This window comes from Melospiza melodia, chromosome 3, assembly GCF_035770615.1.
Source record: "Melospiza melodia melodia isolate bMelMel2 chromosome 3, bMelMel2.pri, whole genome shotgun sequence".
Classification (NCBI taxonomy): domain Eukaryota; kingdom Metazoa; phylum Chordata; class Aves; order Passeriformes; family Passerellidae; genus Melospiza; species Melospiza melodia.
The window spans coordinates 37,003,743-37,031,060 of record NC_086196.1 but is presented as its reverse complement, the minus strand read 5'-3'; the positions used below and the strand labels follow the sequence as shown (position 1 = coordinate 37,031,060).

At 41.8% G+C, this 27,318-nt stretch overlaps 1 protein-coding gene across 2 annotated transcripts in view; it reads right to left on the bottom strand.

Annotated features, from left to right (window-relative positions):
• SCAF8 (SR-related CTD associated factor 8) overlaps nucleotides 1-27,318 on the bottom strand; it is a 152,481-nt gene that overhangs the window by 42,141 nt on the left and 83,022 nt on the right. The window contains exon 21 of one of the 2 annotated variants that reach the window (XM_063151334.1): nucleotides 21,994-23,030. The exons of the other annotated variant lie outside the window; for it this stretch is intronic. The gene's annotated coding sequence lies outside the window, so the exon portion shown is untranslated. Of the gene's footprint in view, nucleotides 1-21,993; nucleotides 23,031-27,318 lie in introns of those variants that run through there. 2 annotated transcript variants of the gene reach the window in all.

Genomic DNA, 27,318 nt, shown 5'->3' with positions numbered 1-27,318 from the left:
TTGTTCTGGTATGCACATGTTGGTTCACTAGCATCATTATTTTTGGTCACTTATTATTATTCCTAAACCCCATGAAGGTAGAACAATTAAAAAATAATAATCTGTGGATTCCCAGTGGATTTCTTCAAGGTGACAGAAAAATGTGTAGGTCTGTTTTTGTGTTTACCAGGCGCGTTACTAATTCTCTCACCCTGTAAAATTGCATAAAGTGTCCAAAGCCATTTTACTTCTCATAATTCTTGAAACAGCTTGAAAGGAAGGTCTAAGTCTCCCTTGCCTACTGAAGTTCCCCTGACTTCATTATTGCTGCCCTTAGTGCTGACTTGCATTATTGCTGCCCTTCCTTTGGCTTGATAATGCACACTCTGTCTTCAGCACAAGGAAATGCACAAATACCTTCAATGCAAAAGGGCAGAGTGTAAGTGTATGAAATATGTCCATGTGAGCATGCAACTCTGCCTACCTTTGCTGAAGGTACTGATTTAATGCACTCTTTATGGTTATTCTGCAATAGCTGAATGGGCCATAAAACCAGTCCCACCCGCCAGGAAGCCTTCACAATTGTCTTGCTGTCCAATACCCACTATCTAAAATTAACCAGAAAATAAACAGCATCATGCACAGATAGAGACTCCTTGACTAGCCAACTTCCTCTGCAATCAAAATATTTCCCTAGTTTTGTTCCTTTACACTCTGTTCCTTCTTCCTCTTCTGCGTTTTGTTGTCTCTTCTGAAATGTCACGACAGCAGACAGCCCACAAAAAATCAGTGCGTTCTCTTCAAGCACTCAGAAAACTTCTCTTGCCACAATAATTAGTTTGAATTAGATGACTAATCATAGGGAGCTCTGCCTAGAGCAGGAACACTGTGAAAGGGCTGTATAGAAATGCAAGTGTAAGTGAAATGTGACTCACAGTCACACTTGGACTTTTTCTGCAAATATGTCAACTCAATGCCTTTTTTATACATTAGTGATGGTGAACTTAGCTGCTCAAGTACAAGAATAATCTAGCCTAAAGCCACATACATGTGCTTTGTAAGGTTATTCAGCACCATGATTTGGTTTATTTACCTAATGTCTGCTTCCTCTGCTCTGAATAGACACCAGGGTTTGGAGAGTACAGCAATGATATCTTAAAACTTACAGTGGACCATGGTCTTGGGCCATGGAAAGAAGAGCTGGGATTCAGGAGCTGTGCTCTGTTGTGGCACAAGCTCACTCTGGTTGTACCTACATGGCTAAGTTAAACAGCAACAGGAAACTCTCCACTGCAGTTGGTTGGTGGGGCTTGAGCTTGACTTTACTAGGTCACTTGAGTCATGACCAGCACAGTTTTGCCTTCCAGATTATTTCTGGGCACATGTAGGATAGGCCAAGTACCACTCGCCATAGGCAGTTTTCTTCCAGCATCCTGTTTTTGGGAGCAGGAGAATTTAAGACCAGGGACACGGCTGGCTTCAGTCCAGACAGTGGTCCTGGGAATTATATTACTAACATAGCTGTAGCCCCTGCCCCCTGAATCAGTGAGTATAAAGAGTAAAAATGTGATTGGGCACTGGAACAGGATCCTCACAGCACCAGCCTGACAGAGTTCAAGGAGCATTTGGACAATGCTCTCAGATGGGCCTCTTGGGGATGGTTCTGTGCAGGGCCAGGAGTTGGGCTCAATGATCCTTGTGGGTCCCTTCCAATGCAGCTGATTATGTGATTCTCTGGTGAGATTTATATTGCTTACCTAGCTTACAGTGAATTCAGGATTTAATCCATTCAAGTGTTCTGAAATTTTCTATTGGGAATTAAATAGCAAAAATGTGTCCTCAAATATATTTTATACACATATTTATAGAATATAGTACCTGTTCCTAAGTGAAAGCCTTAAAGGGAATGACACATGATGCTGTTTAAGTAAGGTTTCTGTGAATGCTTATTTCCTGATAAAAATCCAGCCATTTCCAAGCAGGCATGCTCAGTTACTTGCTTATCTTACATATGAGCGAGTTCTTATTTTTTTTCTGTTTTTCTACCATGCAAGAACTGTGTGTAACAAAGCCTGCAGGTGATTTATAAACTCAAAGGGAAACATACTAAGTTACACATATCAGCAGTTTCCAGCTCTCAGCAAAGCAAAAAGTAGAGTTTTGGAAGCAGTGAATAGTAACTGAATTCTGCGGAGTGCTGTTATCTACAGAGATGGGAAGTGGAGAGGAAGGATGTTCTTGGATCACATGTTATGCTGCACCCAGGAAATTGCAGATAATAGTAGTGCTCTTGATACTTGTAAGAGCTCTGCAGCCCTAAGATAGGGCTAGGACAAAGCAGAGGGAACATGGGGAAAACCATTGAATAGAGCAACCAGATATTACAGGGGTGGGTACTAAAGAAATTCCCAGTTAAAATTATGCCAAAAAGCTTCCTAGTCTCCTGTCAGCATATTTTTTATACAGCTGAGATCACTGTAGTAATTTATATTTTGTCTTTGTTTATCACAGCATCTGTCATTCCCCCTTTCTGCATGTGTTATGCAGTTACTCTTGTCAAACTATCAGGGAAGACTATGGGTGAGATGGAGCTCATTGCAGGTGTTGAAAGGCTTAGTGCTCACATACCTTTGTACTTCAAAATAATTCAGTTAAAAGCTAGAGTATGGACACAGACTTCATTCTTGGAGAGAGACAAAGGGAACATACATAATTTGTCTGATGTATTCAGATTAATGTTAGGCTTCACTCTTTTCCCTCCTTCCTTCAGTTTGGTTTTACATGCAAACCAGCCTGGATAGGAAGGTAGAACACTGAAAGATGAGGAAAGAAACTACAAAGGCCAGGTGGGTGGGAAATTATCTGACCCTTTCCTCCTCCTTCCTCTAGCTCACTGGCTTCAGGAGACAGCCTGGAGAAACTTAAGAAATCAGGACAAATTCTGGACAAGACATTCTTCATCCTCAGGTGCTTTGGGGGACCCTTGTGTAAAAACAACTGGGAGTAGTCTACAAGAGTCTTTGCTCTCACAAATTGCCACATAGCATCTGTTTTGCATCCTCTCTCCACCTCACTCTGAGCAGCTGTTTCTTTACAGGGAAACCACAGAACGGATACTGCAGAAGCACCTTTTTTTCAATGCTTTGTGAAATGCTTTTTTGCAAGGCTGAAAGATAAATGGACACAGAGCTGAGGGGAGACATTGCTCTAAATTGCCACCAGCCGTTGGGAACATGCCAGCGGTTCCTCTTGTAACCTCTGTCTCCCACAGAAAATTGAGAGCCAAACCAGGACCTGCCATAACACAACTACTGCACAGTACCTTGACATCTCTCTCTTCCTTGCCCTGGAAATAACCATGTTTCAAAGTGCAGTGTCTGGTTCTGCTTTTCATTGAGGCTGTACTTGGGAGCACTGCTATTAATGCAGCAAGGCCTTGGAGCTCTATCTTCCATCCTCTGGAAGATGAAGAACCTGCATCTTCATGCTGTCATGCTGGTTTTAGTCTGGTGGAGCTCATCAGTGCTTAGTGAAATTGCACCAGGGTAAAACTGGCATAATGGTGCAGAGAATCAGGCCTGCAGGCTGCAATTTGTTCTGACATAATAGGATAAAACTATTTGTCTTCTATGTACTCTCAAGGGATAGAGCTGATGAAATGTGTCAGAATAAAGCCCTGGAAAGTGAAGTCCTTTTTCTGTCCATTAATCAGGCACAGAATGGATGGAAAAGCAAAAGGTTCACCAGCCAGGCTACGTGCTGTTCTCCCAATATGCCTGCATTGAGACCTGGGTGTGCCCTCTCCCATGTGACAGGGTAGATTTTGTTTCCTTGTCCATTTATTTCCTGGCATCTCCGTGGATATCCCCAGGGGGGGACACCAATCAATGTCAATGTCAGTTGTGATGCTGCCTTATTGTGTTCTGGAAATGCACCCTAGAAGTGGATGGGCAGCCCTCAGCCCTCACAACAATTGGATAACCTACTTCCACTCCTTACTGACCTACTTATTGGCTCACTGGTGACCTAGATATGGTCCCGCTGAGGCTCCGGGTCCTTCCACCATGAATGAGCTGGGATGTTACGTGTGTGCACATGTCACCAGCATGAATTTGGTGCCACAGAACACCCACTCAGAGAGAAAAATCACATGAACAAGAAGTAATCAAATGAAGGAAAATACTATCTTTGCCTCTTCTGATGTTTTTAGACAGGGATCGTTTGCAGCAAGAGAAAGGAGGAGGATGTAAAGAGTAGTGATGGATTAGCAAATGGTAGAGAGAAGTCAACAGAATGTGAGAAAGAGAAATTGTTATGATTCTGCAGTTTGGTAATCTTTCACTGATACAGAGTCTACACAGTATTATCACGTTAAGTCTGAAGACCATTTGTTGTTCACAACTCCAGTTCTCAACACCAGTAAATTATGAGGAAAAGTCTATACAGTGCAGTTTCACACCAGGTGTACTGCTATTATAGCCCAGTTATCCATTATCTGAAGCAATTATCTTCCTCTGCTATATATTGAATTGATAAAAATTCTGCAGTTACTGGCATTTCTATTTCTGGGTGGCATGCATCCTCAGGAAGTGGAAATTAATGCCCATCCATCAGTCTGGATTACTGGGACAGTCTTGTTGTTGCCACAGGATATGCAAGAAATCAGACCCATTCCCAAACAATGACCTTGCAGTATTTGATGTGAGATTAATGATCCATACTATACTCATTGTATCTATATCAGGATCAGATTTACATCAGGGTTCACAGTGTCAGAACTGCACATGCAAACTGGGGTCTCCAAACCTCCTGAAGTCTCATGGCAGGAATAAAAATCGAGTTTCTAAGCTTTATGCTTACTCATTTTTGTACACTAAGAGAAACAGATGTCTACCCTCACCTTTCTACTTTCCAGGTCGTTGTTGTAAAGGAGCAGTTTTGTAGCTCATGGTATGCAAGGAACTGGTACTGCTAAAGCATTGTATCTGGTGACCCTTGGTGGCCCAGATACCTGTATCAGTGCTCCCTGGAGAAACCTTTCACACTCAGCTTGCAAGGGGCTAGCTTTGGGTTTGTGGTGAGACAACTTCACTACTCAGCCAGCAGACTTCTCGCTTTGCATTTGCTACATGCAGTCTTTTTACTGCTCATCTCTCTTGAATTTGGAACACATTTTAAATCCATGTTCTCAGTAACATAATTTAAAACAGAAGCTGGAAGCCAGAAAACATCAAGCTGGCCAGAATGACCTCAGGTCTTTCTGGCTATGTCTGTTCTCATACATGTCACTGGTGTGATGTTCATACATTGTCCCCTGCCTTGACAGTTTATATCTGCCGAACAAGAGTTTAGGAGAACCCCTTGAGCTGGCTGCCCTGCGATGCACACAGTTATCTATGGTTCTCACCATCCTTTTGGGGTGAATGTGGCAGAATGCAAAAGTGAACACTGCCTTTTGCGTCCTCATAAGGCCCTAGAGCCAAATCCGAATCCAAATCCAATCTCTTTTCCCAAACAGTAACATTTGCTTTTGGCAAAATTCTCCTTAACTGACTTTTCTTGACAAGTACAGCTGTATTATTTTGAAGAAATTTGAGAAATGACCAGGTTGTTACAGCTTCTTAGCATTGCAGCACTGTAATAGTGAATGGAAGAGCAAGAGATTGCAGAGGGATGTTTGTTTACCTGCTTCACTATAAACCATCACCCTGAACACACTTTGAAGCATTTTTTCCAATTTTACGCTACTCCACTCTATTTTCTTTATGTATTTTCTATCTACAGTGATTCATTCACAGAATTTGAATGTGTAGTCAGGGAGAAATGAGTTTTGCAAAAGCCATTTTTCCAAAGGCACTGGCTTGTGCCTGTAATTTGATGTATGACTTTGTGAAAGCTGTCACAGAGGTATCCCACATGCTCCAGCACTGATGGATCGGCATACTGGCATGATGACACAAATACAGTCTTTCACCACTGGCAGTGCCTTTTGACTCTGCATTTTAAACCTGGACAACTGCAAGCTCTGATTTTACATTAGTCTTTCACATAGCTTCTGTCTGTGGTAGAACAGAGTTAGTGGTATGAGTCATACACCAAAAGTCCAAAGTTTTGCAAAGCTCACAAAATGAATAATGGGGAGACACTGTATCACAAAGTGTCACACTTTATGATTACATGCAAGGGGAGGACTCCTGCTTCTATATCACTCCACAGTAAGGACGTCAAATTTTCTTTAATACTTTTGTCCTAGAAAGAGAAAGCTGTTGTGACAAGCGGTCAGCCTATGGTGAAAGGGAAGATCAGCGAGGTTTAGTCTGCAAGATGGAAAGATCACCAATATGATCTGGACTTTAACTCTGGTCACCACATGCTATGGTTACTCAGACACCTGGTGTGAGCTGCAGTTGTATCCTTTGGCAGAAAGCTGGCCTTCTTTTTAACCAAGGTGAAGCACAGCCTGGAGAAATCCCTCCTGAAATTGCACTATTGCGGTGACACTCCTTGTGAGCTGGCAGGCTGGGGCACTTGCAAAGAAATTAACGTTCATGGAGACAGCAGTCTCCTCTGAGCACTGGGGATGACTGTCCAATCCAACAGCAGCACGGGCTGCGGGCAGGACAGAGTACTGTCACAGCATCTGGTTGCAGATGTCAGACACCAGACTGCTCTCAGAAAAAAAAAGGAAACCCCTGTTGCCAGTGAGTCTGTAGGCTGCCAGTGAGTCCAAGTTGCACACAAGGCTTCTCAATATCAAATGCCATTGCGAGTTTCCAGTAGCACTGGCACAATAGTAAGAGATTCCCTTAGTCTCAGACAGGGAATCACCTCATCAAACCAGACACAGTTTCTCTGCTCTTTTCCCAACACACACATCTCCCTTTTCTTTGTCTATTTAATTCAAACAGTGCAGCAGGTGGGGGCAGCTTAAGCAAAATGAAAAACGACGCTCAAGTTGCTAAATAAAGCCACAGAATGGACACATAAATAAATTTGCTTTCCCAAAATACATTTGCAACAAAATAAAAAGGAAATAAAAATCTGCTGGAACTTTTTACCAGGGGTAAACAGATATAAGTATAGAGTAAACCTATCCCTATTCAATGTCTGTTGTGTGCCAGGGCCTACATCCAGACCACAGCTGGCTCCCAAAGGAGTGTGCGCTTGGCAGGTCTTGCAACACTGCCTGCTCTGTTTCTATATCAGCACCTCTTCCCCTTCACTTAGGTTCAGCAGCTGGACATCACTGACCCCTGAAAAGTCTGTGGGATTGGCAATCCTCCTGAAAAGTAAAGCCTGACCCCTGAAAAGTCTGTGGGATTGGCAATCCTCCTGAAAAGTAGAGCCTGACCCCTGAAAAGTCTGTGGGATTGGCAATCCTCCCATGCCTGCTGCAAGAATTGGTGGCATTGCAAGGGATGGCACGAGGCAGCTGCTGGCAAAACCCAAGGTAATGTCACAACTCTACAAGCCACATAAATGTCACCTATTATGGGGAAAAAGAGTAATCCCAAAACAGTGTTTGATAAATGCACTGCCTTGAAAGTGAAAAATACTGCAATACACCTGGCATTTGTAACACTGCTGAGCAGCCAGCTTATGAGTGGCACAGTTGCAACATGAGTGTACAGATCTGTACAGCTTCTGGGAAAGGAAGGGCAGTGCTGTTCTATGGAGTAATGATTATAATAGCATGACAAATAAAATAAGAAAGGAAAAGGTGTTTTGTAATGTTACCAAGGACAGTGTAGTGCAAAGACAGTGCTGTGTGCTGACACAGAGGTCATTGTTCATAGTATGTGCATTTCAGAAGAGGATGAGCTCTGTGTTTCCTTTGCTACATGCATTTGGCCTTTGCTCTTGTTCAAAAGCAAACAGATCACAGAATCACAGTAGGAAGGAACCTTCCATTTAGTTCCATTCCCCCAGCCATGGGCAGGAACAATTTTCACTAGACCTGATTGCTCAAAGCCTCACCGAAACTGGCCTGAAACACATGCAGGGAGGGAAGCAATAGTTTTCAACTGCCTCAGGTGATAGTGGCTATCAAATCCTCCTGCTAATGGGTTAACACTGAACACCTAAAGGAGTTGTCACTGGTTGAGAACACTTGGACGTAGTACTGGAAATTTGACAGAGAGGCCTCATTCCATTCTTTTGTATCTGAAGCCAGTGGTGGGATCATTGAAAATGCTTTCTGGTCCTACTGTCCTGGAGCAGACAGGTTCAAAGTTTTTTATTTTCTTCTTGTGTTATGTCATTTTTCTTTTAGGTGCAGAATTAGGTACTGGAGTCACTGTCTGGCACCACTACTGGAACTGCTTTAAATTCAGCACAGGACTGGGGTTACAATGTATTCGACCTGAGAGAGACTCAGAAGGTATTTTTGATTGTCCTGTCTCCTTCATGCTGTGACAATTCTGCTCAGTACTAACAGCAAAAGGATGACACAGAGATAATGTTACCTGTTTCAACTGAGATGGGCTTACATCCTAAGCTTAAAATTAATTTTTGGTCCATTCTGCCTACATACCTCATTACAGTGTGATGCCAGAGCAATGTGATGGGTGTTCAAATACCATGGTAGTGCCTGTGCAAAACACAGCTAAAAGCAGGAAAGGAAAGGAGATGGGTCAACAGGATACTCATGAGAGCTGAAAAATATATGTGTGTAAAGTAAATCTTAACTGGCCATGGAGAAGAGAAGGCTTTGGAGTTACCTAATTGTGACATTCCAGTACCTGAAAGGAGTCTATAAGAAAGGTGGAGAGAGACTTTTTACAAAGGCATGCAGTGATAGGACAAGGGGGAATGGCTTCAAACTGGAAAAGAATAACTTTAGATCAGATTTTAGAAAGAAATTCTTCTCTGTGAGAATGGTGAGGCACTGGAACAGGTTGCCCAGAGAAGCTGTGGATGTCCCATCCCTGGAAGTGCTTCAGACCAGATGGGATGGGGCTCTGAGCAACCTAGTCTAATGAAAGCTGTCCCTGCTCATGGCAGAGGGTTTGGAAGTAAATGATCTTTAAGGTACTCCTAACCCAGATCATTCTATGATTCCATTATAAATACTGATTCAAAGAATGTGAAGATCCAATGGCAATTTGTTTCAGAGTGCTGCAAGTTATAAATGAAACTATTCACAAAGTTTCACTAAGTTCAACTTGAGTCCTTAGAATGAATCCTCACCACATAAATCCACAACTAGGGTGAATAGAAATTATTTAATATTCATTTTCATGGTTGTATTAATTAAAAATGTAACTAATTATTTTGTTTGAATTATTATGTGTAAATTGTTGGTGAAAGGGAATGACAAATATCAGGACTTTTCTCCACATTCTTTTCTTGCTATTTCAGGCTCAATTTGTCATGAGAAAATTCCTGATAATTAAGAAGTTTCAAGAAGTTTGGTTCATTAACGTCATTCCCAAATGGAGGGTAGAGCCAATACCAGAGGGTTCGCACCATCAGTCCCTCAACACCAACCCAGAATCGCCAGGGAGCACAACTCTTAATAAGAGATGGCACGCCTGCAGCATTCCTACAGGTTACTTAGTAACTACCTGTGAATAATGAGAGAATAAAGGTCACTTTGCAAATGCAATTAACAAAGGCTGAAATCTCTCATGAACATATTTGGGAGTGACAGCTTGGAGAAGGGAAGCTTGCAGCAAGCAACAAAATTTGTGTTAATTAGATAGTGCACAGGCTTTGCAAATGAACTGAAATGAAACACAATGAGATGGTTAATGGTAGATGAGTGGGATGTTTAAACAAAGACTTGATGTAGGGGACTTTTGAAGTGCAGTCCTAAAACACACAAAACACTGAGGAATTTTTTTAGATCTATAAAACAGCAGCTGATTATGTATAGATGAAAAGTAATGAACCAATATGCTCTGAAGTGTCTTCTTTTCTAGATATGCCTCTGTAACTTCCATTAGCACCCACAGACTCTTAAATACACAAACACATTAGTCATGCATCAGATCACACTGTACATTTTGTTAAGCATCCAAAGGCTGAAATGACTCATACAATCAAAATTTCTTTTCCCATGTGAATCAGATGCCAGGCTTGACATATCCCCACTGAAAAAGAAGGATGTTGTCTTTTGAGGAGTATTTTTACAGCACCTCGCTTCTTTAGGACCCTGCCTGCAGAGCAGGGACACCACTTACAAAACTGCATTAAAGAACACGTCAGAACGTTAGACAACATTGTCAGTGAAAGAAGTGAAGTCTTGCTCAGCATTGTCCGTCCCACATATAGCCCATTTGCTCCACTAAAGATGAGTGCCTGATGTTACCAAACGGGGATGGCCTTGCTTTGCAATCAGATCACGAAGCATTAAAGAAATTATATCAAAGGCTGGAATTCAAACTGCCCTCATTCTTTTGTTCTTTTGCAAAGAGTCTGTTTTATTCAGTATTTTTCCTTTAAAACCTTCCTTTGGTCTTCAGGTTGGGAATGAGTCGTGTCATGACTCCCGAGGAATTAAGCAAATCGACACATTCTATGGTGATTCACTGACAGTGGTTTTGCCATCCTCTGCATGTGTTGTAACTCCAAGCAGCGACAATTGTCAGAGGATTTGTGTTTGGCTTTTGTAATTCCTAATTCTTGTTTCTTTTTTCTTTTTCCCCCAAGTTTCTCAATCTGTTGAAAAGCTTCACCATCTGCACACCATGAAAGAGCTGCAGAATCTGGCAGCCTTCAAGTGTGTCACTGTGTTTTCAAAAAAGGCAGCTGGCCTCCCTGTGTGCATACGTCACATTCTGTGAGGGGTTTTGGCTTTCCTGGGTAAACATGGCCTGCTAATGACGCATGGAACCCCTTCCTTCTGCTGGAAAGGTGGCTGCAGGCACCTTCTGGCAACACTTAGAGAAGGTTCATGTGGGGCATGGTAAAGCACAGCTGTGCTGGGGCCGCTGGAGGCAGAGCAGCAGTGGGACTGCAAAAATAGTTATGAGCTGGGTAAAGGAGATCCCTGCAGTGCTCTGCATTGGAAAACTGAGCTCTGGGGAACTCTGGGGGTTTTACCTACACGAAGAGAACTTGCTCTGTGGCTGCACTCAGTCTTTCTGTGTCTGGGGGAGACAGCAGATGTATTTTCACAGCTGAAAACCCATTGAACCTGCCTTCATGCCTATGTGCTCACAGCCATCCCTCTCCTATGACATGCAATAAAAGCTACAGAGCCAGCCTGTCAGGCACAGGGGCTGTGTTTTCACTGATGAAAGAGATGGTTCTCTGCACTAAGCACAACACAAACCGTGTTCCTGAAACCTATCTGCTTGTACAAGAGCCACACGAAGCAACCAAAGGGCTCATACTCGTGAGCTCTCCTTGGAGCTGACCCACAGACCCACAAATGAAGGCACAGAGAAAAGTTGTTTCTGAAGAGAGAGGAAAGCCAACTAAAATTCCAAATGCTTTAAATGTGGCGATTTGGTAAAAAGGTGGAGGAACAGGAGCACATCAGAAGATGGTACAAAAGGCTGGAAAGAGAAGGAGAAGTGTGTTGAAGAAGACAGAGAGGAAGAAACACAAGAAGGGGAAAGGTCTTGGTTTTGCTAAGGCATGAAGGAGACTACTGCCTTTCTCACTACTGGGCCTGTCCCTGGCTTCCCAGGTGGAAAGTGAGAGATATAGCAGCTGAGGAACATACAAGGAAGCAGACAGGAGCACTGATTAAATGGAAGAAAATACAAATTTTTCCAAGAAAATGAGTATTACTACCCAGGCTGCCACCTCTGCTCCAGCTAGGCATTTCTAATAGCTGTTTAACCTAGGCTTAGTTGCTTTGGCTTCAGCAGCTAAATGTTTCTGTGCTTCAATTTTAATGCCAAAGGTAGAGGTTTTCTATCTGAAACATCCCACCTGACAGAGGTCTCAGTATCTCCTTCTGTTCTGGCTGAATTATAATAGATCTCATCTGCTCTTCTGAGTCCTGCTACAGTCAAATTGGATGGTCTGCTATTTCGATCCATTTTTGGATTGAACCTTGCCTGAAAGCAGTTTCTAACCAGTGTGCCAGGGACCTACATTCCTCAGTCTCTGCCTGACTGCAGCACTTTCTTTCACTGCTCACATTACAGCTTGTCCAGTTTGAATATTCACACTGACTTCTACTTCCCCAAGTGTGAAGGTCTCCAGGCTGTGTGAAGATAAAAGGAATTTTCTCTTTGTGTTTGAGAAAAGATACAAGAAACTTGTATCTTTTCCATTGAGAACAGCCAAGGTGTTCTCAATGGAAAAGAGTTTCTTGTATCTTTTCCATTGGGAACAGCTGAGTTACTCCCCTCTCAGTTCTTCACCTCCCACTTTTCACACGGACAGCAAGGGGACAATAAAAGTTCTCTATACAGATCCATAGCCTCTGCTTCATGAAACATCTTTGCTCATTCTCAAATGCCCCATAATTGTTTGTGTGCTCTGCAACTGTTTAATATTGTGACACCTCAGAGAGCTGATGATGGGTAAAAGATTCAGCTTCACATTCCCTCTCAGTCTTCCTTTACCAGATGCTTCAAAGGTAACCTCAACTCTTTATTGCGGTTACACATTTCAGTTTCTTGATGTATGAAGAACTGGTCAAAATAGGCTCTTCTGTCAAATTACATGCACACAGCATGGGGCTAAGTCAGTTCTGACCACGCAGCTCAAAGAGAGCAGGAACAGCAGCAGGGAGTTCAATGCACAGCCCGGCTTGGGCTCAGCCATCCTGCAGGAAGGCCCTTTGGCACTCTGCTCACGCGGCAAGCTCCGTGTGGGGTTTGTGTGATCAGGCAGAGACAGAGCCTGAAGCCAGCCTGGTCAGGGCTCCCAGGTATTTCTGGGCAGAGCCGGGGGCTCCTTTACCTGCTTTTTGTCTTGGCCTCGGCATTAAGCCACCCCTCCAAGGCCAGCCACACGGGCTGGCTCCAGCAGCCAGGGCTCCGAAGGCCCCGGTGCCCAGGTCTACAAGCCGATCTCTCGGCTGGCTGCTAATCCCCGGCCCAGCTGCGGAGCAGGGACACGGGCGGGTGCTCGCCCTCCGCTGGGCGGCCTGGATGGGCTCGGCTGCAGAGGAATCCTGAGGAATGGAGAACATTTCTGCAATAAAACTGCTAATGGCAATTGCAGGAAAATATGTCACTTCCCATGGAAGTAAAGACAGAATGGGCTGTAAAACACAGATTTAAAATGGCGTTTTTCTGTTTATTTCTTCAATTTTTCCCCCTCCATGTGGCTGTGTGACTGGCTTCCTCAAGTAGCAGGGGGAAGGTATGATGTGACTAGACCATGAAAGCCTTCAGACCGCCTCAGAAGCACAAAACCTGTTCAAAACCCCTCTGTTCTCCCTCAGCCCTTGCCTCCCCAGATTGCATTTTTCCCTTTTCTTTGAATTATTTGGCATAGTTCGGAGTGGGACAGCGCCGGTCCGTGAGGGCGGACGGGAACCAGCGCCCGCGGCTGGCCAGGGGCGCCCTCCCGTGGCGGCCGCGGGGAACAACAGGCGCCGCCGCCGCCGGGAGCGCTCCCGCAGGAGCCGGGACACCCCGGCACGGCCGGGACAGCGACCCGCGGCAGCAGCGGACACCCTGACAAAAAACCCCACCAACAACAACAACAAAAACAAACAAACAAAAAACCAAACAAAAACCCACAAAAGAAACAAACAAAAAACCCAAAACAAAACAAACCCCTCACAACAAAACAACAACAAAAAAACCCCAACAAAAAAAAAAAACCCAAAAAACCTGAACAAACCAGACCCCAAAAAAGTGATCCAGGAAAAATAAAAAGTAAAGGGAAAGCAAAGAAATCTAAAGTCACTTTGATTCCCAAAGCATGAAAAGATTTAACAGTGCCAGTTGACTGGAAAAAAAAATAAAATTAATAAAAAGGGAAAAAAAGGAGGGAAAAAAGTGGTAGATTTACATCAGCTAGAAGGAAAATATACTTGGGCAAACAGCCCTTGCTTTGGAGCAAGCGCTCTTTGGAGGGGTGTTTTTATTCAACTCTCCCAATGAATGTAATCAGTTACTTTTTCTTGTCTAAACTTTGACTGAATACATAATTTCATTTAGCTACTAATTGGCTCCCTTTACTTCTATTCAGAGACCCAGGGAATGCTGCCAAAGATCCCTCCCATCTGGAGTCCACAGTGGCAACAAGCCAGCTCCCAGGCTCTGCTTCAGCCGCTTAACTTTTGGCAAATCCATCGGGACACACCGTCTGCTCCCGGCCCCACAGGGTGCCTGCCACCACAGCCCATGGGTCTCAGCAGGAAATATAGCAAGAGCTATCCTTCTAGATACACACATATTCCTGCTGGAGGTCAGAAAGGAAGGGAAGCTCCACCATCCTGCCCCTGACTGGGGTGGGCATGAAGTGCCCTAGAAAGACCTCGTAGGTGCAAAGTGCCAAACGTGGCAGAGAACTGCTTTTAAACTCACCTAAGCGCCAGCCTTCATCCATAAGAACATAGAGTTGCCATTGAAAAGCACACTCTAAAAGCATGTGCAGAACTTACAAAGATGTTCTGAAATAAATATGAAATTATTCCTAAGAACCTGGACATTTCAAGAACAAGAATGAAGAGTTAAGCTCAATGGAATATGTGGAAGTAAAGGGAACAGCAAAGAATTGGTATTTTTTATATGGCACAATAATATGAATAGCCTAAGACAAAAGTTAAACTTTATTACAAGACCCTTCTCATTTGCATTTGGAAGTTATATAACACACACTTCCCCACTGCAGCAGGTCAGCAGCTGTCTACATCAGAATGCTTTTCTGTGCTGCTGGAGCTCTGACCTCAGAGGTTGCTCTTTGATTTACCGTGGAACATGGCAGCTGCTTTGCTGGAGCGGGTGTCAAAAGACCAGAGATGGCCACGTACTCTCACTGGCCCTGCTGTGGCCAATTGCCCCAAAAGAACCTACACAGCTTTTCCACAAAGCACTGACCAACACTTCCAGGGCCAGCACCACTCATTACAGTTCTAATGAAGCAGAACTGGTCAATGACTTCAACTTCATAGCATTGCCGTGACTCAGAGCATGGTTTTACCTTTCCTGTGCACAGAAACACAGCAGGGATGGGAGGAAAGACCTACAGGGCACCAAGCCAGGTAAACATGTCGCTGACTTTGAAGTTGCCTTTCCAAACTGGAATGGCAGCATTCATCATCTGAAGTGCTACCGCTGCTGAAGAGGCTTCATCTTTCAAACAGCCTCCATGTGTTTCTATTTTTCATTGTTCTTGAGTAAAGACCAGGAATCTTAGGGGCAGGAGAGCTTTTGTTTGGTCTCTAAACCTGATATGTCCCAGGAGCTGCTGGAAACTTATTTAAGGTAACAACTAAATTTTCCTTTTGGGAAAGATTAGGAATACAATTATTGCAGAAAAAATGAATAGTGACATTCTGTATCTCTATGTTTGCTTCTCGTGTCTTTTGGGTTCAGTTGTTGATAGCCTTGCATATTTAGGACTAATTGATTCCCATTGACGTAACTAGGGAAAGAACCTGCTATGTAACTGTACACACTCACAGGAGGTGGATATCTTCACCACCCAGGACACTATTTTGTCCCTTGAATTTCCATGTTTACACTGGCTCCCAGCAAGTTCAGTTACATAAGGATGCCATCGCAATGAGATGAGAGTTTCCTTGTGTAGCAAATATCCATGATTTTCTGGATAGCAGTTTGTGTCTCTGCTGGGCACTGAGAGATATTTATCATCCTGAATCATTGTCCCACTGCAGTTTGTGCAAGCTTTGTCATGAACTTCAAGAGGAAATTCAACTACAGGAATTCAGTGTGTAATTCTTAGCACAAGTGTATCCCACAAATCAGTGCAGGCACATACTCTGTGCTATTACAGGAAGAGATAATGCAGTGATTGCACACAAGAAGGGCCCAGGGCCTGGAATGTAATTCATTACAGAACTAATTTGCTATGTACAGATTCTCCTATTGATTGTCTCTGCCACGGCACACAATGCTTTCCAAGACTGCTTTGATTTATCACCTAATATATTAGTTTAGTGCTTCTGGAGCTCCTGAATTTATGCCAATGGATAAAGAGAAAAAAATAATCACCATCTCGGGGTTGGAAATCCTTAAAAACAAACACAGAACACTGACAGCACAGCAAATGGAGACTCATCACTGACAGTATTTTATAAACTGTGACATTTGGGAAATCCAGTGTTCTGGCCTGGAGATGGGATGGACTGTCCTTAGTGATGAATCACTGCTCTGGTATTCCCCGCAGAAGTTGACTGTAAAACTGCCTGAGAAGTGGAGCTGGAATAGGAATGCATACCCTTCTCTTTGGACCTTACATTAACAGCTAAGTAAATGTCATGCTTTTCTTACTGTAACAGCACTTGAAATCAGCTATGTGAAGTTAAGTTGCATTAGTGAGTGAAGAGATGACAATTTCAAAGCTATGCTAACAAGCCTTTCTTTTACTGCGTCACTGTGAGAAGGCCCATGGAAAAAGAATTGGCTGATGTACACAATATGCACTCCAGAAAAGAGTAACCCCCCCCTAAAAACAACAAAAAAGATTCCTTTGAGTGTCTTCCAGATAGAGATGACAATTATTGTTCAAACTCTGCAGGGGTGGTTTTACTTGTACTAGAGGCCATTCCTGCTTCCCCTGCTGTGGAAAGAAGTGATTTCAGGAAACAAACATGATTGGTTCCATCTCTGCCAACTTGTGGCTTGACTTCTTCACAAAGCCTATTCTCCAGGTCTGCTAGTGCTTCAGTTCTTACCCAAGCTACAGAAAGCCAAGCTATTTGCCCCTCACCTCAGCCATTGGACAGCCAAGCACAATTTTGAGTAGGGCTTTTGACAGACAAACTTCAGAACAGCACTTATGATTGCTTAATATACACAATATGTGCTGGGGAGTTGGAGGGGCTGTGTGACATCAGACAGTGTCTCCCAGCTGGAAAGCATGCAGCTCTCTGCCTTAGCTGCCTAACCTGGACTCACTTTTACATTCTGATGTTTATTTTGCAGCTCTTTGGTTGACAAGCAATGAAAGCAAAACCAAAATAAACCAAGCAGCAGAACCTGGGTCTCGTGAAGGCTTTTGATAAGAAATTCAGCTGACAAAATCTGCTATACATAACGCTCTGGGGAAAGAATTCCTGAACCTGTCCATGTCCAAATCTGTATTGTACATGACACTCCAGTGTTGCAGCAAAAGCAAGATTTCTGGGGTAAGAATCTGATCTGGATATCACATGTAATTTGGGCCATTTTTCAAAACAGAACTTCTTGTGAATAAACAAGCAAACACTCCCCTGGTTTTGGCTAGTTTCCAAAATTTTACTGAGGGCAGTAAGTTTCAGCAATTTTGAATATATAGTTACTAATTTTCAAAAAAATGGATTTAATAGGAAGCTTTGTGCCTAAGAAAGAGTAGTTGTTGTTCAGTCTGAATTTACACAGTTGAGATTTTAAAGAAAACGTCATTATTTGGCTGACTTTTACAAGATACAACTGAAATCGCTATTTTTCTGACACCCACTGATGGTTAGAGACCTGCACTGCCAGATCCCCATGGAGACAGAGCACAAAGTCTCTTGCTTGAAGGCAAAGTGAATATTGGTGTCAAAAAAAGAGTGGTGGCTATGAAAGGAGTCTGGGATTAGGTAACAGAGAGCTCCAGGTCAAGTGCTCCACATCAAGCACCTCCCTGCTGCCTGCACCAGGACATCACCACCCTTTGAATGGTCAAGAGGTTTGACTTAAGTATTCCCACAGACAGTGAACTCACCACACGCCTTGGGAACTCAGTGCAATAATTAACTACTGCTTTGAAAATGCAGCATATCGCCAATGCAGACAGCTTCAGCCCAGCTCCCATTCAGTGCCTGCTATCCCTGTGATGGCTCTGCTGTCCCCAGCAGTAACAATGAGCTGGGAAAACTTCCCCTCTCCTGCCGAAGTTCATCTGCCATGAAATGCACCTCGTGGGGCCACGAGAGGACAGTGCCTTCTCCTCACAGCAACCCTGGCAGCAGGGCACACATCCCACAGCCCTCTGCAACCACTGTCTCCTGCTTCTACATTCGGGAACATTTCACTGAACAGTTTGACCTGTTTCCCTCTGAGTTGGAAGGTGGCAGCTTTTTTCAGACTGGTTTTTCTTTTGAAGTTGATCAAACACTTTTCTGTTTATTTCTGGTGGTAGTAACACAAAGGTAGAAAATATTTTAAAGTTCTGTGCTGGCAACAGGGAGCCTTGGTGAAAAGTGGAACTTCAGCTCTGTCATAAAGAAAACAGTGATAAGATCTGGCCCTTCACAGCGTTTCCTGGAGGGCAGTTCAGGTTACCATACAGAGTAAAGCAACCTAATTGTTTCTTGCAAGATGTAGAGGGCATGGGTGCAGAACTCTCAGAGCAGTTGAGGTAAGTGAAGCTGCTGACAGAGGAGCTTTCTTCACATAGAAGGCAAACACAGCAGGGAGTGACAAAAATTATGTGATAACTTCTTAAGTAAGATTCCTTACATGATCATTAATTTTTTTATTGTTGATTGCAGTGAAGCAACTCCTTGTGAAATATCCATGAAGTTACTTAGCTCTCTGGTGACTTGGTTTATCTACTTACAAGTTAAAATAAATGATACTCTGCCTGCAAACTTCTTTGAGACTCCCTTAGCTAGTATTTGACAAGATTTCACAGCATCATAGAACAGCCTGGGTTGGAAGGAATCTTAAAAATCATCTAGTTCCAACCCTCTGTAATGGGCAAGGATAATTGTCACTGGACCACGTTGCTCAGACCTCCATCCAACCTGGCCTTGAACACTTCCAGGAATGGGACATCACCAACCTCACTGGGCAACCTGTTCCTCTACCTCACCTCCCTCACAGTAAAGAACTCTTTCCTAATATCAAAGCTAAACCTTGATTACTAGATGAAGGTTACAACAGAGAAGTTAAAAATTAAGGTACATAATTTCTTACAAAATATGATCATTGTTTCTAAGAAACTTGGGCTTTTTTAGAGTAACAGCTAACAAATATAACCATTTGATGACTACTGGTGTGTTGTTATCTTACTGCAAAAGTTCCTTACCTTCTCAGTGATTTCTCACAGCCAGCTCCTCACAGCACTAACTCCTTCTTCACAACACAAACAACAAACTCCAATTCTCTTCACCATCAGCTAACCCACTCTTTTGTAGCACTCTTCTTCTTATTGGACACAGCTGTGGCCTATTAAGGACAGGCCTGTTCCTAATCTTTGGTGATTAGTACAGCTGCAGCTCTGCAGGTGTGAGACTACCTATGCACTATTTTTATTTTCTTACATTCTATCCCTCCACACTGGTGGGATTTTCTGTGTATGTACAGGCTGAATCAACAGTAGCATACACACACACACATAGTTCAAACCCAAGGGAATGTAACTGTAAGCAATCTAAAGCAAGCTGATGTTTGTAAAAGCCTGTGCTATCACAGCAGTGCAGACCGGCAGCAGGAACAGAACTGCAGCCACAGGTAAGATTTGGTGTGCTCAGCTGTAGCAGACATGTCATTGAAACCTCAGCTGTGACCTGGAGAGTCAACTGTTTCTTACATGTCTAGTGCCCAAACAATGCTGGACAAAAGACCTGTCTCTAAACCTACAATTTATCTCAGGTCAGCTCTGAACAGATGTTCTTATTCTTTGAATGGACTATTTTCTGCTGAGGAAATTACTTAAGATCATCTCATTTGAATGTGAAGTCCATATTCACACATTTCATTCAGTCAGCAGAACCAACACTCTTGTCTGCTAAGCTACACAGTCCACATTTAGTATCTGTTCTAATTGAGCAAATACTGAATTGCTCCAAGTCATCACAATCAGCTAATACTGTTTGTAAAGCCAGCACTGCTTTATACAGCACAGCCCCATTCAGATGTTTAAAGTTGCCAGAAAATAATGACTTTTGAAACTTTCCTTTGAAGCAGACTGAAGAGAGGGTGCACTGCAGGCCTCTGCATATTCATGTCCCTTCACAAAGAAGGGCTTGTCCAGATGCCAAGGAAAAGCATGGAGAGGCATCTCAAAGGGGAATTCATCCAAAGAACAAAAAGCTTCAACCTTTGCCCTTACTGGAGTGCCAAAAGGTTTCCCTGTTTTGTTGTGTTTTGTTTTTCAATCACTCCTTCAACAGATGGGCAACAGTCACCCATCTCGTCAGAAAAAGTCAGAAAAGTTCACTCAACGGGACGGTCAGACTTCAGCAGCCTCTGATACAGACAAAAAGCCATTTCTCCAAAATAAGGCCCTGCTCTTGGGGCAATTCATTCTTGTAATTCATATTCAAATGGTGCCATGGTCAAGCTCAAGCATGTACAGTTTTGGTGGCTCCAGCTGTCCACATACTGAGCATAAACCTCATTAATAGCTCAGGGTCTACTAGCAGAGTGGGCTTGTGCTGCCCTCTTACTGTTATGGCCCACAGCTTTCACTTCTGTTTTTCTGAAAACATTTTGATATTCAGAGTAATTTGAATGGCAAGAATGTATTCCTCTTATGGCATTGTATTTTTCTGGTACTACAAATACTGCCACTGCACAAATAGTTTTAAAGACACCATTAATATTATTTTCTAAGGATTTTCCAGTGCTTTATTTTCCTTGTGGTGTTACTGAATCAAGGAACATTGCTTTTAGCCACAGGCAAGCAATGTCCTGAAACAGAAAGTTAAGGTAATAACTTAATTAACTTACTACCTTAATAACTTAAGGTAATAAGTTAATTCACAGAGGCACCTGAGGATGTGGGTGCTCTATCAGCAGAAGCCAACCTACAACTAAACTGCTGATTAAAAGGTGTTCCTTCCCACCCTCTCCCTGCTGTCAGAGCTGGCACATGAGCTAAACTCTTACACAAGGATGTTTTCAGTCACACCAGGAAGCCTCTCAGGTGTGCAGCTCTTTGAGGGGGTTCGTGGGAAGGTGTGAGCAGGGCAGAAGGTGAGCAGGAGCTCAGCTTTAGATTAGCTGAAATTGATCAGCAGCTCTGAGACGCTGCTGTCTGCCCCTATTTTTTTTTATTTTTTTATTTTAAAGACATAAAACCAGTGTTTAAACACACTGGTATGGATGCCACTGCAGTAAGCACTCCAACATCCATATGCAGCTACACACAGGATAATAGTGATGACCAACTAAAAGATTTTGAAAGTCAGAGGTGTTCTGTTGATAGGAATCCAGATATTTGCTATGAGCTAACCATAGTGGGACAAACACTTGTTTGTTGACAAACCAAATGCAGCATGGCTAAGATAGCCTTGTCAGGACCACATTTATTTTTGAAATGCCATGAGCAGTTTTTGCTCACACAAACTTCATTGCTACATGAAGAACATTTTTATAATTTAAAATTTTGTCTTTGGAGAAGAAAATAAGAAGGAGGGAGTAGAAAGTATCTGATTGGCTTTTGAATTGTGCTGTACAGCACAGCTGTGTGTTCAGCACAATATATCACACACAGCAAATCAAAGCCAGCTTAAAATCAACTTTTCTGCAGCTTTTTCCTCCAATACCTTTGTAGGGTTACCAATTAATAGAGACCAGATGCCAAATACTTGAGCATGGCCTTAAATCAAGAATGCAAAGAGCCTGATCTCCTTATTGTCCCGGGGGATCATGTGCAAATTGAATTTAAGCGTCTCTTTTGATTTGTTAACTTTTTGTATCTGCCCTCTAATCTGTTGTAAATAATAATACAAAGGAGAAGGAGGTTCAACCACACAAATACATTTCTTCCTAAAAATATTGCCAAATCTTCCAGGCACAGCAATGAGCAGGACTCCAATTAAGGACTTGCAGATACAACATAAAAATAGAGAAAATGCTGAGAAAAAAAATTTTCAATTTAGATCTTTATTATACAGGCCCAAAGCTGTGGTCACCATGCAGTTACACTGTAATGGGAATGATTTTGCTGAAAGGCTCTCACTAAACAAATGTAAAGAGACCACAGACTACAGCATTCCAAATAACTGACACTTTAATTTTTGAAAGAGCAAAAATAAATAAAGGAATGGCAAGTATGTCCTTTTCACATATGTTGGGGCATATACATATTCCTTCTTTTCTATAGCTATTCAAGAGACAAAATTAGCAAATACTGTCCAAAACCACAGACCTTTTGTGTGATGGCTCAGCTAACTTTTAGCTGTTTCCCTCTCCTTGGATATTAGATCAAACACACATTTAGATAGGTGCATATGCCAAAAGAAGAAATGCAATGTGGGGGGTTTTGTATTTCATTTCTACTTCCTGCCTTTTCCTTCTCCTTTTAGGAGAAGTAATGGGATGTAATTGGAGACATCCAGTCAAAGAAAAGCCCTAGAAGTTTTTCTTTCTAGTTTTCCATTATAATCTCATAATTTAAGGATTAATCACAAATTTTAAAAAGTTGAGGTGTCTCACAAGGCATTCATCATCTCTGGAATACAGATAGCCACAGTGAAGAGCTGCACATAGACTGCACACATAGTGTTATCTAAAAGTGGTTATCTTTAAAAAAAACAAAACTTTTTATAAAATCTGTAGATCAAAACAGAGCACGTCTTATTCCCCACAGGATTTTCTTGCCACCTGTTCTTCAATTATTTGCACTAGGAGATGCTACAAATGATATTAGTTACAATATACAGTCCACTGTCATCTTCTGGTCCAGCAGAAGAACCTGTCTCTTTGATGGATGCAAAACTGTTCATCTGAGCAGATCATCCTCAACAGCACAAATATGGTCTAGAAACTCATAGAGTTTATTGTTTTAATTTATAAAATTAAACCTGCCCCAGACAGGTACTACTGGTGTGTAATATTGCCATCCCTGGGTTCTGTCAAGAAGGGGGTACTGAGGTGCTCAGAGCCGTCTCCGAGCGCAGCGCTGGGATCCTTCTGGCACTCCAGACCCAAGGTCGATGGGATGTGATGCGTGCTAGAACTGGGAGCACTTCTCACTTAGCTCTGCAGAGCCCGGGACATGGTAAGCTGCCAGAACTTCCTTCATCTTGCCTGTTGACAAAAGGAACAATAACTAGTCATCACTGGTTGCTGGAGTTTAATTCCAATTTTTAAAAAGTCCTATAAATGAGATTTTTTGTTTTTTCAGCCATGCAATAGTAAATGCTTCACTAAGAAAATATTTGGGATAAAGTTTACAGTCTCTCTGTTAGCCACACAATGCTTATGAGGGAGAAAGGCCTTATTCTGTATGGTTCCTAAAACATTATCCAGGATCAACCATACCATTATCTAAAAAATAAATGTCCAGTAGCTTAGTACTTTAAAAATGTCAGTATAATACTATCCTTGTAAAAATTATTTTTGTATAGCAGATTTTCTAGATTAAAGTCCTATATTACACACTGTAATGTGTCTCTCTCACACACTGTACACAAGATACAGAGTAAAGGATTAACAAACAATGAGCAAGAATCCAACAGGTTAATAAGTGGCTTATAAGAGTTTGTTGTAGAACTATCTCTAACACATATTGGTCATGTCCATTACGTATTAGTAACACATGTAAAAGCTTCACAAATGACTCACTGAATTGGCTTCACAGAACCAAGGGTCAAAACAGCCCTCTACATTATATATTCTGATTTTCTGACAATTAGAATTTTTTCAGATAGTCCTCAGTGAAGTCCACGAAAATCAAACTTTTAGTATCACAGACTGAGATAGGAAAAACTAAGAATACACCTCCAATATAGATTTGTTGCAGAAAATGTAAGAGAGGCAGAGGTACCTCTGGAAGGTGATTATCCCACTCCCTTGGTAACCTCAAGAAGGTGTCCATTTTTTCCATGGACTGTGAGTAGGCCGAAGGCCAAAATTTCTTATGAATATGAATGCATTACATCCTACCACAGACATTTGGTATTTATTTCACAAAGACCATTCACATCACGTATTTATTTCACAAAGACCATTCACAAAGCCATCAGACCCTAGAAATTTTCAATCAGTACTGACATGGGCAGAAGTATAATTGCTTCAATCTAAGGTAAGTACAAAAGCCATGTAATGAATTCTAGAACCAGTGCTAAGTTTTTAGTCATATACCCTGCAATTTTCTGGAGCTACAGAAAATACTTATTTTATGTATAATTAATCTTATAATTATCACATAAATAGAAATCACTAAAGGAATTGAGGTAGCAGGTGATATGAGAGATCTCTTTGTTCACCCCTGACCAATGTAATGCCTGCTGATGTTTGTCTAACCAATTTTAACCATCAGCATACTTTATCTTTACTTTGTCATTTTCCACAGCCTTGCTTCCAAAATGCTTGTTCTGCTCTATGAATTAAGTGTACATTGTAACCTTTCATCCAAATCATCAGTGAGAATACTGAATATTACTGGAACAAGGAAAAAACACTTGAAAAATTCTACTAAATGGAGTATCATTGAGAACTATTCCTTGTATATGGTTTCCAAATAATTTATGCACTCACATAATGATAATTTATTCTAGCCCAGTTTCCCTAGCACACAAGAACAGTAACAACTGAAATATTTTACCATACAGTCTTGTTTAAATAAAGCTGCTAATACAAGCAAGCATATTTCAAGAAGAATTATATAGACTTTGAAAATGGAAAAATAGAACAATTACAGAAAGAAAATTTCAAGTGATAACAGAGTCTTCCTAGCAATTGATTTCACATCTATATGGCTACTTTTATGAAGTATGTGCTTTATTGAAATATTGTTCAATTTAGACTTATGGAATTGTTTCACAGCCTTTTAAAATTGAATTTTGTTCAATGAAACATTCCACTGAGAAAATAACAAACACATACCACTACAGTTTAGAAACAAATCAGTTGCACAACTTCACAAAACTCTAGACCACAAAATTACTGTTTATCCTGCAAAATATATCTTGATCAGAAATATACTGAAAAAGACTGCTGAGACCAACAGGACCAGTCATACTGAGCTTTGCAAAGAATAGGTTACCATTTATATTAATCTTTATGAAGATACAAGACAATTCCACAAATATAGGAGGCACAGATCACTCTTAACCTAATTTGGATTATTAGCAGACCTCTTCTACTTTTCACTCTATGATATATTCTGTTTGTGCCATCTGTGCTACTCAGAAATGTGAAATAACTTGCTCTCCAAGGTGGAAACAGAGTCCTCAGCTCCTTCTCGACTGGAGGAACTGGAGGCCAGCAGAAGCTGAAATACAACACAAAGCCCACTTTCAATTAACACAAAATTTGATTTGATGTTTAGGGATATATCCCACTGGATTTCCAGTGAAAGAAAAGTAAGACTGACTTCCTCTGAAAAATACATGGTGACAGAGAGACAGCAGCATAAAGAGTACACACAAATACTTCCAGTTTTCTCCAACGGAAAATAAAGAAAGAGGATAAAGGACAGGTGAGCCAACCTGACTGCTCATGATGTACAGCCTGCTGTCTGACTGCCAAGACAGAGAGGAAATCCCACAAAAAACACCTGCTTTTTACAGGAAGTCAGATGTCCTGAGACATGAGACAAAGCAGATGTCTGCTCCTTACTGAGAACAGCTCTAGGGGTTATAAATTACAGAGATTTAGGGGATTTTTATCAAGAATTTTAGACGTACAGATACCAGAATTACTTTTGTCTTTTTGTCAAAACTGCTAGGATCTCTGAGAGTCAAGACTTTGCTAACAATGACAGGGAAAGAGAGACAAACTATTCAGTCAGAAGCATTACTGAAAGTCCAGGCAGCAGCTTGCTCAGGGCCAGAAGAGCTAATAGCTTGTTTACATGGAGAGATGTGTCATGGTGACTCCTGTCTTAAAAGATCATCATTGTTCTCTTTGCAATCCATGGCAAGCCTAAGTATCCAACCAGAGCTATCTGGAGCCAGTTAGTGATGGCAGGAGAATTTGTGCCACGCTTGCCTAAGTGCCTAACACAGGTGGCAGGAGCAGCCATGAGAGGTGTGTGGGTGTGTGACTCGCACTGCAGAGCGCTCACTCTGTGCTGCAGAGACAGAGCAGTCAGCTCTGCAGTGTAGATGTATGGCAAGAGTAAAGTGAGATGAGTCCCACGCCTTCTTTTCAAAAGGAGAAACAGGAGTCTGTTTTTAAACAGTGCAACGTTCCTGTGCTGGCTGACAGGGGGAAAAGTAGTAACACTCAGGGTAATTAAGACTGCAGTTATCAAATAGAGATTAATAGAAAGTGCAAAATTTCCTCATTTTAGCAAGCAGCATAGAACTTACATAATTTAACTGACTTTAAATTCCAGTGAAAGTTTCTGGTTAAAGACTAGATTACTGATAATGACAAACCTCAATCTGTTTGTTCCTTGAGGTCAGATGTCTTAAGCTTTACACTATGCGAATGCTGATCATTACAATACCTGAATTAAATTATGAAGCCCTTGTCCCTGATGTTAGAGAAGCCTCTATCAAGATAATAATAACATTTGGAACGTCATATGATGTTTTGTATATATTGTGCTGTCATTTATGAAGAGGCAGGAGGAAACTTGAAAATTATCAGAGTGTTTTCTATGACTCGGCCTAAGGAGTATTAGGGGAAGAAATTGCAGTAATGTCCAATATTTGAATTGCTATGTTATTTCTGTATCTGTATACAAAAATATTCCTATAAATAATTTTTAAAACAAATTAAAGGGTAAATATTAAGTGTTAGAATACACCTTTGAGTCTTGATATCATCAAGTCATTGGGGATATAAAGTGAAGTTACAATGTGCTAAATTTAAACTATACTTAATTACAATGATTAACAAAGTCTCTAAAACTCTAGAGAATTTATTTAGAAGTGTATTTTTAAATTAACAAGAATTAGCTAGTTTAATAACCACATCAATCTGCTTTAAAAAGTAGTGTATACTTTAAACACAAGCAGTGTGTAATTTAAAGCAATGTAAAACCATTGGAAAAAAATCCTACCTAACATGATTCAAAAATCTGAAGGACTTTCAAAGCTTTTCTGCACTGTATATGGTGGTGTAAGTGATATCAGTTAGAAATGAACAGTCTAGTGGCACATTGCATTCTGTAGGTAAGACCTGATTAGGGTACCAAGTGACAATCCAGTTGCCAGTCCTCCAAAATCCAGGCTGGCATCAAGTATTCTTTTTTGGGAGTGGGTGAGTTCTGGGCTGAAGGAAGAATTTCACAGCCTTGAAGCAGTTTCCCTGGTGTGTGACTGAAGATGCTTGTACTGCACTGCACAAGACAACTGTCGCTCCCTCTGGCCTTTTTACTTTCCTCCCTTCCTTTCAGGCAATCTATACCTGGTGTTTTTCA